The sequence below is a fragment of the Canis aureus genome, chromosome 21 (assembly GCF_053574225.1).
Source record: "Canis aureus isolate CA01 chromosome 21, VMU_Caureus_v.1.0, whole genome shotgun sequence".
Lineage (NCBI taxonomy): Eukaryota > Metazoa > Chordata > Mammalia > Carnivora > Canidae > Canis > Canis aureus.
Genome location: NC_135631.1, coordinates 23386220 through 23401909, shown reverse-complemented (window position 1 = coordinate 23401909; position 15690 = coordinate 23386220).

Below are 15690 nucleotides of genomic sequence, written 5' to 3'. Positions count from 1 at the left end.
CTTCCCCAGGAGTCACGTGTATATCACATCACATCCATATTCAAAATGTTATTAAAATTTCATTTACAAAAAAATAAAAATAAAAATAAAAATAAATAAAATTTCATTTACAGAAAATAAATATGCTTGTCAGTAAATTTCTGGGCTGCCATTTTGGTTTAAGATAACAAAGAGAAAAAAAAAGATAACAAAGAGCCACAAATCACACCTAAGGTAAATGTAGCTCTTTAGTATGGACGCAATTTGGTTGGTTCTTCGAAATAGGGCACAGCCAGAGAGAAACTTGACTGCTTGCTCAGGGAGTATGATCCCCATGTTCTAATTTCTTACCTTCTCTTCTGGAGCAGAAGTGTTTAATTCATCCATTGTCGCTGTGACGGTGGAATGTTGCTTTTACTTACCACTGCAAAAAATATATATATATATAATTATTATATATTACATACATATCACCTATCATTATATGTAATTATTATAATTAATAACTATTATAGTTAGTAATTATTATTAATATTATTATTTGGGGGGTGAGAATGGAAGGGATAATGGACTCAGGCACACAAGACACGAGTTCTGATCTCCATGAAGTCACTAACGAGTTGAGTAAACGTGGCCAAGTCCCTTTGCAATTTGGAAGTTATTTTGGCATATTTATAATTAGGGGTTTGGATGAGATCACTTCTCAACTTTTGAACTCTGAAATTTACCTGTCAGCCAGGGAAGTCATCACGTCTGTATACACATCATGTATGCATACATACTTACATCGAAGTGAAAATGTCACATGACATAGAAGCACACGAAGCCATTACCACGTGCAAGAACTATAGCACCACCAGCAATTTCCCTTGACCTTGGTGCTCCTCCCTATTCCCAGAGGAAACTGCTCCTAGGAATTTTGTTTATCATTTCCCTGCTTTTAAAAAATGGTTTTATCTCCCAAGTATGCGTGCCTACACAAGCTTTGCTTATTTTGAGCCTTATTAAGAGGACTACATGTAGGCTTTTTGAGCGTGTGTCTTTGTTACCTAACGTTGGGTTTCTGAGTTCATCCATGTTCTTGCAAGTAGCTGTGGTTCATTCGTTGTCACCGTTGTATAGTAACATGGAAAACACGCTACATTTCGTTATTCATTTTCCTGCCAGTGGACATTTGCCTCATTTCCAGTTGTTTTTCTGTGTCTGCTGCTATGAGCGTTCTTGTGTGTGTCTCCTTGATGTATAACCTAGGAGGCTTTACATATGTGCTCCTAGATACAATAAAAAAGACGTGTGTATGTGTGTATGTGTGTGTGTGTGACTATTCAAGTTTTTATGTGTCCATGGCTCCATCGATGCGCCCACGCATGGGACCCCCTGATAATCCACCTACTGCTGGCTGTTTAATGAAGCCCATGTCTCCAGCAAGAATATCAAGGCAAGGGAAACCAGAACATTTTTAGGAGGGGAATTTAAATTGGAAGCTGAAGGGTTCTTTCCTCAGACTCACAGGACACGGCCTTTGAACCCAGCTCTGCTGGTAGCTAGACAGGGCCTTTCCCCTCCTCTTTATACATAATGCCCTCGGCCCCCCAAGCTCCACCTGATGTCCGCAGGCTGTTTGCTATGATGTGAACGGTTGTTTGACAGAAGACGATACGGGAAGTCACAAGAACACTCTCCGCCTACTCCAGGAACCACTGGCAGCCGGTTAGCGACATGCTTTTGTCCCACGATGGAGGCATGCGGCACCATAAAGGGCAGCATGTCTGAAAAGGGCAGGTTGTGTGGCTGCCACCTGAGGCACTGAACTTTCTGGGCACCTCTGCTTCCAGACACAGTGACAAAAACAGGAAGCCAGGACTCTGCTTCAAAGAGCCACAGGTGACAGAAGGTTCAGGCACCTCTAGGGAAGCTTTCATGAGGACAGGAAGGCTTGGGTGGAGATGCCCACACATTTGACGTGGGCTGCGCAAGAACAGAAGCATGTGGGGTCCCTGGAAAAAATGCAAATTTTATAGCTCAATACTTTTCTTCCCGTTAGTTTTTAAAGTTTAGTTCATTCATCCTCCTACTGAGACAGCGAGAGGCAATAGTTAATTCCCATGTCATTGTAAGAAAGACAGCCACAGAGTCAAGCTCAAATTCTGGAGTGTTGGTTGGGTCCGTGTCACTTGTTCAAAAAGAGTACAAAGAGCATAAAACCCTCCAACGTGAATACTGTCCTTGCTGTCAAACATTTAAAAGCACCAACTCAGAAATGCTCATGAATTCCGTAGATCAGACAAAAAAAAAAAAAAAATCATTACTGTGTCCTCTTTCCCCCTCCCCTCTACCCGTGTGCTCTCTTTACCAGGCCAGTGTGAATACACAAAACCCCAAGATCTATTTCGGCCAGTGATTTGGGGTAATCAGACGTTAGCCTTCCAAACGTTGTCTGGAAAAATCTAGTGGCCTCCAGTTAAGGAAAAAAAGGCAAATATAGAACTGCAGTCGTCTGTGGTAGACTCCTTTTGTTACAATGACCTGGTTCTCCTGGAATTCTCTAACAGCCTCTATCACTTCTCAGATGTTTTCCAGGCTTGGATAATGTAGTGTTCACGGAGGGAGGGGCCCTGAAATTTCCACATTGCCTTCATCTGAGAGAAAAGTTCAGCTGGAACGCACTGTCCCTTGTCCAGTTGCTCCCTTCCTCATCCCAGACCTTCCCCTCATCTTGGTGAAGAGGACAGAGATCATACCAGACTGTAAGGCCAGAAAGGACCTCAGAGGGTGGATATCTGAAGGATAGCCATGCCTTTTGCAGATGAGGAAAATGGCACCCTAATACAAAATGAACTCGAGGTAACGCAATGGCAGCCCAAGGTTAAATCCTGGGTCTGTAGCTCTTCTAGCTACGGGCCACGGACTGTTTATGTAGCCTCCCTTTCTTCATCTGTGGAATGGAGCCAATCATGCCTATGATATAGGCGATCAGATGAAAGGACATCCACAAAGTAGTTATCGTTGAGGCATCAATGTTAGCTATCACCACTACCATCACCATCATCATCACTATCATCATCATCATCATCATCTTCACTATTGCCACCCTTTGTGTTATCAATAGCCGCATCTTAGTGACTAAGCTGGAGGAAGTCATGCTTCCTCTTTCCCAATTTGGCCCCTCTTCCCACCACATCACATGGACACAAGCGTTTAACTCAGATCACGAGCCTGTGCTATCTGATGTTCCAGATGGCCCTCCAATACTTTCTTCTATTACTTACCAAAGCTGTGATTCTTGACAGCGAGGAAACACTAGATTTTTTTCAGGGAAAGGAAGTGAGTCTCAGCCTGGCTAAAGAGGTCTCGCCCTGGGATGGGAGCCCGAGTTGGCTCTTCCAATGGGAAGCAGGACATCCAGGAATGAATCAATTTTTTTCTTTGCTGGAGAAGCCCCTCGGGGAGTCCCTAGCTTACAGCATTGCATAGACTAATAGAGCCTAGTGTCATGGGAAAGGCCATTTTTGTGGAATGTGCCCAACCCAGCAGGGCCCTACAGAACTCCCTTGGCTGGGTCTATTCTCAGCAGCTTTCTTCCCGTCATCCCTTTCTCCTTTGCCTTGTCTTCTTTCACAGATGATGTTTGCTTTTTCCCCCAACAGTTTCAAGAACACAACTTGGAAGAAACCTTTTGGAGCTTTCTGGTTTGGAGAGCTCATCCATCACCGTGCTAGAATCACCTCAGGATGGTGCCCCTCTATGCTTTCCAGCAGCTTTGAGGCATGGCCACATCTCGGGAGCCTGCTATTTATGATCAATAGTAGCTATTTCTTAGGTCGAATCCTTAGAAACAGAACCTACGACAAGATTCAAATTCACATGATTTTTTTTTTTGAGGGAGTACTTTTCACTAAATCTTAAAGAATTGAGGGGAATGGGATAAGGAAGAGAAAGAGCTGAGCAAGAAGATAATCTCAGGGAAAATTCTAGTTGTCCTTGAAGAAGGAAAACCTATCTTTGAGCACCCATATCCCTCAGTCATTGGCTGTGGAGTACTAGTGGCGGGGAGAGTAGTCTCCAGGATAAGACAGCTCCCCTCTGCTGAGAACCATTCTCTAGACAGGGTTGCAGCTATGGGTTGTTAGTTGTCAACACAATAGTTAGGGGATGGATGCACCAACCTGAGAAGCGGATCTGAACAGAGGACCAACAGCATCAGCTAAAGCCCTCATTCCACGCCTGCCTACCATGTAGCAGGCTCTTGTGCACATTAGCTTGCATCATTCTCAACAATTCTGTGAGGTGGGGGTCATCATCATCCCCCCCCCACCGATTTTACAGACAATGCAATTGGTGTTCAAAAACATACACACCAAAGAAAAAGTCCCGGAGGTCTTTCTAGTTTCAATACCTTCCATTATACTGGCTCTCTTTGCCCAAGTAACCCAGCAGAGTATATTGCTACGTTATCAATGTTTTATGGTATTTGAACCTGTGTGCTTAATATAATACTCCTTGATGGTTAATCCTGAAGCCCGATTATGCATTCAAACAAAATTGGTCATACTTGTCCCCCTATGTGGTCCTGCATCACCTACTTAGTTGCCTGCTGGAGTCATGAAACCCATGCTTGATAAATAGGATATCTCTAAGGATGCCTGCAGCCCCAAGGTGCACCTATAATAGCTGGCCCAGCTGGTCAGAATGGACTATTCTCTTCGTTAAAATATTTGCTAATATTTGCAAATATTTTCAGCAGGACAATGAGTGTCATCTTGAATGTCAAGAGGGAGGGAGTGTGCTCACTAGGAAGGGATCACAACTGATTATCAATGACTGCAAAGAAACAGGGAAGAGGGAGGGATTCCTGTTTGTCTGACGTCTCAATTGCATCAGTCGGGATGAGCGGTAGGGCAATGGTGTCAGCAAGGTGAGCTTATTGGCTCATAGCACAGTTAGTTCTATCGCGGGTCTAGCAGAGGTCACTCTGCTCATTGTACTTCCCCAGGACCCCTAGATGATAAACCAGCTACTCCCTTAAATAGGTTTGTTGCCATGCCAGAGGGAAAGAGAGTTCTAGGGAGATCCTCACAGTTAAATGTCACCTCAGTTCACAACCCATTGACCAGGACCAGCCACATAGTCCCATGCAGCTTCAAGGGAGAATGAAATGCAATCCACCTCCTTTCTCGGGATGGAGGAGATCCAGAAACATCTGTGCCAATAAATTACCATAATCCACTTCTCTGGTCACCTAGTATTTGGTGCACTCTGTCTTACAAATGCAAAATGTGGGGATCCCTGGGTGGCACAGCAGTTTAGCGCCTGCCTTTGGCTCAGGGCGCGATCCTGGAGACCTGGGATCGAGTCCCACGTCAGGCTCCCGGTGCATGGAGCCTGCTTCTCCCTCTACGTATGTCTCTGCCTCTCTCTCTCTCTCTCTCTCTCTCTCTCTCTGTGACTATCGTAAATAAATAAAAATTTAAAAAAAATAAAAATAAAAATAAATTAAAAAAAAAACAAAAAACAAAAAACAAATGCAAAATGTACTCGGACCTCCTCTCCAAAGGGGGCTACACAAAGTCTCATTCATCCATGGCATCAAACTCGAAGTCTGGGATCTCAGAGGGCCACATGGAAGTTTCGATATGTGGTTCGGATGAGGCTCCTGTTGGCTCAGAAATCGGTGCGAGCAAATTGCAAGTTCTCTGCAGCCCGCCACCCCCCCACCCTTCTACACACAGACATGCTCCAGTGGGAGAATAGGGACACTTTAATCACCATACATTCTCCCATCCGGAAAGGGGACAAATGGAAGACTTGAGTCACTGCTCCATAGCGTTTCAGAAATAGTGGTGGGCAGACATTAGAGGGCCCCCTTCACTTTGAATAAGGGAAATTTCTTGATTAGGTCCCAACCTGGCTCCCTGAGAGGGCTTCCCCAGGGCATTTCCCCCCATGGCCTTTCATTCCACCTTCTAGAAAGTGCCCCTTTCTCCATTATACTCTTTGCTGCCGGTGAAGAGAGCACATAGGAATAACCTCTCCTGTAGCAACAGCCTCTGCTTTCTGCTCAAAGAAAACTGGGGTTCGGGGCTCCTTTTAAGTCTTCATCAGGTACAGAGTTTTCTAGTTCAGGTCCACAGTTTCTTGGAATTATGACCCTTAAAATCTTCACTGGCTTTATAAGTTTGACTCTACTCAGCCTCCTATACCAATAACCACACCCTCAGCCCTTCTAGAAACACATCCATTTCTCGTAATTGTGGCTGACTTGAGCCAATCAGGCTTGAGGCAGAGAGCCACATCCTTAGATTTCTTTTTCTCTGAGCCATTTTTAAAGTGAGAGAATATGCTGGGTGCCACGTGAGTTCCCGCAGAGGTTTCAGCAGGAGATATGATGACCGTGCCCTCAAATTGATTTTGCTTCTGAGATCAAGTTAATGCGTCATAATCTCTATTTTATCTTTTATTGTTTGGGGTTGAGACCTGGTGGCCTTTCCAGCTCCACAAGCGTTCACATCTCTAGAATCTCAAAGGAATGAAAATATCTGAGATGGTGACTGCACCCTGACCACTCAGGTCTCTGAGTGGCTGTGATGACAGGGTCTCCCGGGGCCCGTGATGGGCAGATCGCAGGACTGAGCAATAGACTTTGTCATTTGGGGCCACAGAGAACTTGCAATTGTTTGTACTGCAAACAATCAGCTGGTATAGTAGGGAAATTTATCTCCTATTCTGGGTTTCGGCTTAGATATTTTCTCTTTGTAGTTTCATTTCGAAGCAAAATTAAACAGTTCTTAGGAGCCAGGTAACTATCTGATGATGCCTGTGGAAATGATATATGTTTACCTGTCCTGAAGAAAGGGGACTCAGTCCCCAGAGAGGTTTCTGAAGGCGGGCTGGCGGAAAAGACAGTGCAGATCAAAGTAGTCTCGGCTGGTACAATGTTAAAAGTCATTTTTCTAAGATTGAGGCTGGAGAGTTTAGAATGACAAAAAGTGATTTTTTTTTTCCTGCAGCAAAACTGATATTTTGTCTTTATTTCTGCCCCCACGGAATGAGTCTCCAGCTGTCCTCCGAAGCGATGAGTCAGGAAGATGGACTTTCCTTCGTCCAGCCAGAGCCTCCTGTGGGGAAATGCTCACGCTGCTCAGTGGGGCACATTGACCCCATTTCACAGCTGAAGAAACTGAGGCTCCAGTATGCTAAACAAGACGCCCTTGGGCATAATGACCATTCAGCTCTCAGCAATCAGGAAGGGCAAGATAGCCCTCCTCTGGTTTTCTCTTGGATATTTGGAGGCTGGGAGGCAGATTAATTTTGCAAGGACGCTGCACCGCCTCTTCCACTGACCAGCTCTGCACAGGAGACAGCTGCCACATTCCTACAGCAGAGAATCTGTCTCCACGTGTCACTTGTCTGCGTGCCATTTGCTCCAGATTCAAAGTCCTGAGGGTCCTTTGGACCAAGCTTGTCTAGCTCCAGCTTAAGTCGTGCTTTTGTGCTCCTCACGGCCACTCTGTCCACTTGCTGACTCAGGACACAGGGGTCCCCTCTGGGAGCCAGGTGGGGCAGAAGCCCCGCTCCGAGACGCTCTGCACACGCTCTGGCCTACAGCTTCCCACATCGGCTGAGCCAGGAGTCCCTCTCCCACTTGTTTTCTGTCTTCGCAAATCTGTTGAAATCTGTTTTTCTGTTAAGGTGCTTTCTCCTTCCATTCTTTTTGCATTTGGAGGTCTGTACTCCTTTGGTACATTTGCTCTCATCTGAGCAAGTCTTAGGAAGACAAATACACGAGTGAGCACGTTCAGTCTGTTGACTTCAACTGAAAGTCTGAGATGGAATATGCGTTCTCCAATGGAGCGGTCGTGCCCGCTGCACCCCCTTCCAATGCGCGGCACCACGCCTGTACTAAGCGGCCTCGCATACATCCCTTGCCTAGCTGGGCCTCTGGGTAGGAAACCCTAGTATACACCATTGCTCCGCTAGCTGGCCAGGTCCACTTTGACATCTTGGTGACATTCTGCTAACCCTTTGGGGAGCTGGCCTGGGGAATGTATTCCCAGCTTAATTCTAGGTTATGACTTGGATTGGAAGTAACCAGACATCATTTCCTCATTCAAATACTCTGGAAAAGTCTCTAAAATAAAAGCAGTGAACTAAGTTCCTCTTTTTCTGCTGTATAAGATGTGCCTCTTTCTGTGATTCCTGTGTGCCTTTATCCAGCATATATCATTGAGCACCTACTAGGTGCCAGGCATTCTTCTAGGCGCGGAGGACACTACAGGAAACACAATGTTTACTATGAAGGTTATAACCCAGCTACTGATTATTGGAAAGTCTCACGCAAGCGTAAGAATGGAGTGGGGAGAGGGAGACGATATGTTGTGGACTTGATCTACTTTCCTTTTTTGTTGTTGTTGTTTCAAATTTTTATTTAAATTCTAGTTAACATACAGTGTAATATTGATTTCAGGAGTAGAACTCATCTTCCTTATCCTCAAACTATACAAGCTGGTGTGTGTGTGTGTGTGTGTGTGAGAGAGAGAGAGAGACAGAGACAGAGACAGAGACAGAGACAGAGACACAGAGAGAGAGGTTTCTTTCTGAGGTAGGCAATGTGAGATTCACCTAAGATTTTCTCTTTATTTCCTTTTCATTCCTGTTCCTTCTCTCTCCTCCATGAACCCCACCTTCCTTTCTTTCTTTCTTTCTTTCTTTCTTTCTTTCTTTCTTTCTTTCTTTCTTTCTTTCTTTTTCTTTCTTTCTTTCTTTCTTTCTTTCTTTCTTTCTTTCTTTCTTTCTTTCTTCTTTCTTTTTCTTTCCTTCCTTCTTTCTTTCTTTCTTTCTTTCTTTCTTTCTTTTTTCTTTCTTTCTTTCTTTCTTTCTTTCTTTCTTTCTTTCTCTTTCTTTCTTTCTTTCTCTTTCTTTCTTTCTTTCTTTCTTTCTTTTTCTTTCTTTCTTTTTCTTTCTTTCTTTCTTTCTTTCTTTCTTTCTTTCTTTCTTTCTTTCTTTCTTTTTCTTTCCTTCTTTCTTTCTTTCTTTCTTCTTTCTTTCTTTCTTTCTTTCTTTCTTTCTCTTTCTTCTTTCTTTCTTTCTTTCTTTCTTTCTTTCTTTCTTTCTTTCTCTTTCTTCTTTCTTTCTTTCTTTCTTTCTTCTTCTTCTTCTTTTCTTTCTTTCTTTCTTTCTTTCTTTCTTTTCTTTCTTTCTTCTTTCTTCTTTTTCTTTGTTTCTCCCTTTTTCAAAAGATTTTATTTATTTATTCACGAGAGACACAGAGAGAGGCAGAGACACAGGCAGAGGGAGAAGGAGGCTCCCTGCAGGGAGCCTGATGTGGGACTCGATCCCATGACTCTGGGATCATGCCCTGAGCCAAAAGCAGGTGCTCAACCACTGAGCCCCCCGGGCACCCCGAACCCCGTCTATTTCTGATATCCCTACAATCCTTTCTCCCGGTAACCACCATCCCAGCCCATAGAAATAATCAAATTTTTGTCCCTTTCGGCTCTTACTCCTTCCCTCAGTGTTCCCAACTTTCCATGTTGGGTGTCAGTTGTTTTGCTCTTCCTCTAAGTTATACTTCCGCCACAGAGAACAATGGGCTCTGTCTCCATGTCCTCTGGATTCCCCAGAAATGAGCCCTTGTCTTTGAGAACTTGGTGAGAAATTGCCACCCCCTGGGTGGTGGCCGGGTTTCCCCTCGATTACCTAAAATCAAACATGGCTCATTATTTCCAGGATTAATTTCCTTCAGAATCCCCTGTCCTGACCTAAATAACAAATACCATTTTCTCCACTTATCTTGATAGTCCTCCTCGTAGAATGAAGACCCCGGACTTAACATGCCTGAAGAGCATTTGCATCCACCTTGCCTCTAAGGTCATTTACCAGACACCTTACTCTTACTGGACCATAAAGAACATCTTATTCAAATCATATTTCCCGACAGTCTGGAAGCAGGAGGAAATCAGTTTATCCAGTCAGACTGATATGATTTGAAATTTAACTCATTTGTTTAGCTGGTTAACAAATTTAGAGGATACCTTTTGGAAGAGAAATCATTTCCAGCTTAAACCTTCTGGGAATAAAGAATTTTGCAGAAAACAGATGTTTGGTTGTCTATTTACCTTTCTCTAGAAATGGAGACCATTCATTTTGTATTTTTAAAAAATATTTTTTTAAATTTATCTCAGAGAGACAAAAGGGTAGTGCGGGGTGGGGGGGAGCTCAAACAGGCAGTGGGGGCAGAGGAAGAGAAAGAGAGAGAATCCTCAAGCAGACTTCCAGTCGAGCTTGGAGACTGACTCAAGGCTTGATCCCAGGACTCTGAGGTCATGACCTGAAATCAAGTGAAAGCACTCAACCAACTGAGCCATCCAGGTGCCCCTAATTCTGTATTTGTAATATTAAATACTTTTTTAAAAAATATATTATTTATTTATTTATTCATGACAGAGACACACACAGAGAGAGAGAGGCAGAGACGCAGGCAGAGGGAGAAGCAGGCTCCATGCAGGGAGCCTGATGTGGGACTCGATCCCGGGTCTCCAGGATCACACCCTGGACTGAAGGTGGTGCCAAACCGCTGGGCCATTGGGGCTACCTTGTTAAATGCTTTTTAAGGAACAATAAAAGACACCAAATAAGCCAATCTCTTCTTTGAGTAGCCCTGGATTCTTTTAGCAAATCTATTTAGCTAAAGGAATAATTCCAAATCAAATAGAGCCAAAATTTGGTATAGAATTGAACTTCTCCCCAAACACCAGACAACTTCATATGCGCTGCATTTAGAACCAACTAATAGGCATAAACTGTTCTGAAGTCCCAGATGATTTTGAAACTCATTTAATAGCTCATCAACCCTGATGCCAGCCCTCGTCAGGAGCTATAATGAAAATCATTCCAGTGAAAAGGATCAGTATGTTGGAGCAGAAGCAGTATGATGTAAGGCTTCAGAGAGCAGGCCCTGGCTCTACGCCGTTCATGTGGCCATCGTGTGTTTGCCACCCACTGAGTGACTATACTCCCCATGCCTTAGTTTCCCCATCTGTGAAATAAAGGTAATGAAGTACTTTATTCCATATAGTTCTCCTGGGTCTTATTTTAGTTTTCCTCTTGCAGCACATGCTTATGTAGTGCTCTGTGCTAGACATGGCTCTAACCCCAATTTATTAGTTCACTTAGTTTTGATAACCCTGTAGGCTATGTTCTATGAACCATTTAACCGCAGAGAGGTTAAATAATTAGATTGGGTTACCATGCACAGCATGTTTTAAACAGTGCCTAGAAGATAACAAACACCCAGTCAATGTCAGCAGTCACAGGTAGGTGCCCTCCTCTGCGTCCCCTGTCCTGGAAGGTACTCTACTACACTTGTGTCTCTCACACAAGGGAATAATAGCTTTATCCCTTGCTTGGCAAGTCCTCAGATCTTACTTATAACTTCAGAAGTCCCATTGGCCCTGGAACTCCCAAAGAGGATTTGTAATAGAAGAAATTGAATCTATAAAGTAAGGACTCCTCTAAAACGAGCCCTCCTTCCTTATGCCCCCGTAAAAAGTCATCTGTTGCCTAAACCGATAGCTTTAACTGCTAATGTTGCTAGGACCAGAGAGAGAGAAGAAGGGAGGAGGAGGAGGAGGAAAAGAAAATGAAAGAAGGGGTAGGGGGAGGAGGAGAAGAAGAGCACAGTGCTCAGCACATAGGAGGTATTTGATATTATATCTAAATGACATCTAATTAATATTTCCTTTGCTTTATATCTTTGAATCCTTTTCAAAGCCTAAGATATTGATTCAAAAGAAAATGTGGACCATCCCCAGTTGTACCCTGATAGTCTGTTCCACCATAAAGGCAACCCAGTTTCACTCCCACTCTGCCCTAAGCCTTCAGCGCTAGAACATCCACCTTCACCCTCTTCTTTCTGGTTTAACTTTGAGGAGACAAGGACCGAAGTCAGGTGGCAGGACCCAATTTCCACATGGACCGGGGGAAATGCTCGGGAACGTCCACTAGGGGGCACATTATCAACAGGCCTGAGAAGGCCAACAAGATGCTTCCATGGAAAGCAACAAAATTTCTGAAAGGATATGAACCTAGATGGAAAAATTCCCATTGATCCCATCCTTGGCTTACCAGATGAACACGCAGGACTTTTCTTGATTAGGTTTTACCCAAAGCTCTATATTTTGCCAAAGGAGAAAGTGACCTGTAACAGAGGGTCAAGGAGTTGAGAGATACCCTGTTGAGAGATGTCCCAGCCTCGTGCTGCCCTAAGAGAGAGCCCACCATTGCCAATGACTGTGTCCCCCCCCCGCCCCCCAGGGCCAGATCTTGTGGTGCTGCCGGTGACGGGTCCCAGCACCTGGTGAGACTAGCTTCAGAGAGTGAAAGATCAGAGAGGCCAAGTGTGGCCAATCCAACCTGCCCTGGAGGGGCAAACGGCCAAGCTCACTTCGGAACTGGATTTCTCTATCTTCTGTAGACAAGAAGGCCTTATTAAATAAGTAGGAACTTGCTTTCCCTACATTTGTTCAAGTCTTGCTCTTCTTTGCATTCCTCTTAACTCTATTTTTATCCTTCCGATAACTTTTCCTGATATTTATTTCTTCATTTCTTAATGAGATTTGAAGAATCCTTGGAGAAGGAGAACATAAAAGGTACAGTGCTTTTTGAACTCCAGTAACCTCGCCTGAAGTTCGGATTGCCCGTAAGCCTTTACTGTTGAAAACCTGTCTCTCCACTTCTCCATGGAAGGGTTCCCAAGGTGTGGGCCGGGCTCTGGAGCTAGGCTCCTAGAATTCCAACCCCATCTCCTCTCTCTCCTCCTCTAAAAGCCACCCTGAAGCCCCACTCTGGCAGAGTCTCCGTGCAGTAAGATGTTGGCAATAATAAGCCTGCATGCTCTGCCCTTCCTCAGAAAACAGGAGGGAGAGCCTCTTTTCCCCTCTCATGGTTACTTGGGAGCCTCAGAGTGGGAGGACCCCAATTCTTGGAAGGGTGGAGGGCTCAGAAATTCTCAGGATATTGACTTTCCCCACACCATGGTTCATATTCTATTTAGGTTCCTACTATGTGTTCCCATGAGAAAAATGTTGAAGACGGCAGGGAAGACGGAGAAAACCTGTGGACATCTATTCTATTCCATGCATTTTTTCATACATTATCTCATTTAATCGCTCATCCATCTTTCTGGTAGCCATGATGATTCTCATTTTATAGATGAGGAAACTAAGGCTCAGAGCCACTCAAAAATGCACTTAAGGTCACATAGAGGGTAAGTGTTAGGGCTTAGGTTTGTGCTCAGAATTTTATTTTAAAGACCATTTTCTGACTAAACTTTAGCTGCCATTCCTGAGTTTCTTGCCATTCTTCTGTAAGAGTGAGGAAAGAGGAAGTGGTTTGGACTAGACTTCTGGAAAACAGTAGTCATCACATGATGAGGCAAGCAGTCTGGAAGCCTGAGGGAGTGGGTTGAGGAGGCGGGTTATGGGGAGCCCTGATGGGCAAACCACCAGTGTTGAAGACCAGATGTCAACACAGGCAAGAAATGGGGCTGGAGGCTGGGTGCTAGATATTAGGAAAGAAGGATGGCTCAGCCAGACTTCCTGCTCCCCTGACCCTTTGCCCAGGCAGCATGGCAAAAATCTTATTTACATAGGACCTGCTTCTTCTCCTTCCAGTAAACTAAGCATCTATGAGGTTGTATACAGTTTCCTAAATTAATTCTATCACCAATCTGGCCTAAATGGTGAGTGTATCTTCACCTACTCATTCCCAAGCCCTTCCTGTGGTTTCTGGAAGCCTCCTTCAGTCCCACCAGGCCCAGAGGATGAGGGCACGCTGACCTGGTTTGCAGCATTTGGAGATGACCTCCTAACTCTGACAAGTTCAGTTTACCAGACTTCTGACTACAGGCAACAAAGCATGTTAGGTCAGAGGCCCTGGACAGAGCTGAGCTCCATTCCAGCTTCTACTCCTTTTTACTTGTGTATCTTAAGGACAATAATTAACTTCTCTGCCTCACCTATTTAAATCAGGATATGAATTCTCCTTCATGGGTTATAGGAACAACTCAAAGGTGTGTAAATCCAGGAGTCTATAAGTGCTCAGTAGAGGGTAACTTTTGAGGCCATTATTGATCTCGGCCTTCTGCTGTGCACTGGAGATACAGAGCTGAGTCCTGCCTTCAGGCTTGCTGTCTTGTGGAAAAGACAGGCCCCATGGGGCAATTAATTAGGTGCGGAATAAGACCTGCTTCAATGACACCTGGACCAGGTAAAGGGGTGGCTCTGGGAGGGGAAGGGGCTCAGCCTGGTTGGGAGCGTGTTGAGGCAACTTTCTGGACATCTTGATCAAAGCCGTGGGTGGAGCTGCAACTTTGGTTAATCCACAGCCACTGCTTGAATGGCCAAGGTTTCATCAAGGGATGCCAACTAATCTGCTACCTGGACTCCTTGCTCTTTAGTCTTTCTTTGGAACCAAAAAAACCTTTCTATGGAAATCAAAGAGCCTTCGAGTCCAAAATATTCTGGTTCTAAGCATCCTAAGTTAATAGCTTAAAAGCTGATTAGAGTTCTGGAAACCGGAGGTGATGGCGAAGAGAGAAGTTAAGTGCCTACTGTGCATGAGGGAGGTGAATTAATATTCACCTAGGAATTGATATTTTCATGGGCCTGATATATGTCAGGCCCTCCCAGGTACTATTACCTCATTTAATCCTCAGAGCAGCCCCATGGAGGTTTTTTTTGTCCTTCTTTTACAGATAAGAAAACTAAGACTCGAAGTGTTTAAGATGTGTGAACAGGGTTGCAGTTAAGTGGTAGAGTCAGGATTAAAACCCAAGTTTGTCTGATTCCAAATCTCATTCTCTGTCTACTGTTTCAGACAATTTCTGGAGCGGAGATTCACACAGGTCCCAGCTCCTTTCTTTCCCAATAAACATGGCATTTATATATGTCATTGATGGTTTTCTAAATTAATGCTCTTGCCCACATGGCCAAAATGGCATGTGCACATAAGCGTAAACATGAGAGGTGCCCTCAAGTACAAGAACCGTTCAACATATCAGTCACAGATTGATTACACTAGTGACCCTGATCATTGGCCTCCTTGTAACCACACTTTTTGCAATGTGACTTTGCAGCTCCTCCCATTAAGGGGTAAAATCTGTTTTCCATCCCTTAAGTCTGAGCTGCCCTTGCATTGTCTATATGGTGGAATGATGAGAGCCAGCTCCAGGTCTAGGCTGGGGGAAGCCTTGTGGGCAACTACCGTCACTTGCATCCCCGTCAAGCCTAGATTAGACAGCTTGGGGCATGTGAGGGACACATAGAAAGAGAGCCCTCCCCGCCCCCATCTTCCCAGCCATCCCAGGTGAACCATCACAGATTCTAGCTGACTTGTTTGTGAACACAGACACACATGTGACTACAATCATGCCCAGCTGAGCTCTGCCTGGATCCGCGGCAGCACCCAGTCAAGGGGCAAGCTCCTGAGAAATAATAAATGTTTGTTGTTTTAAGTTCCTGCATTTTCGGAGTAGTTTTTAATGCACCAACAGCTAACTGCTAGAACCAAAAATGTCATTTTCTTCTTCATTAGAGGTCAATTCATTTATTGTCAATACTTCAGTTTGGACGGGCTGTGCCCTAGAGCTGCTGTGCGGCTACCGTTGCGGGATCTCCCTGTTTCATCATTACAGGAATTCCCTCTATTTTGCTT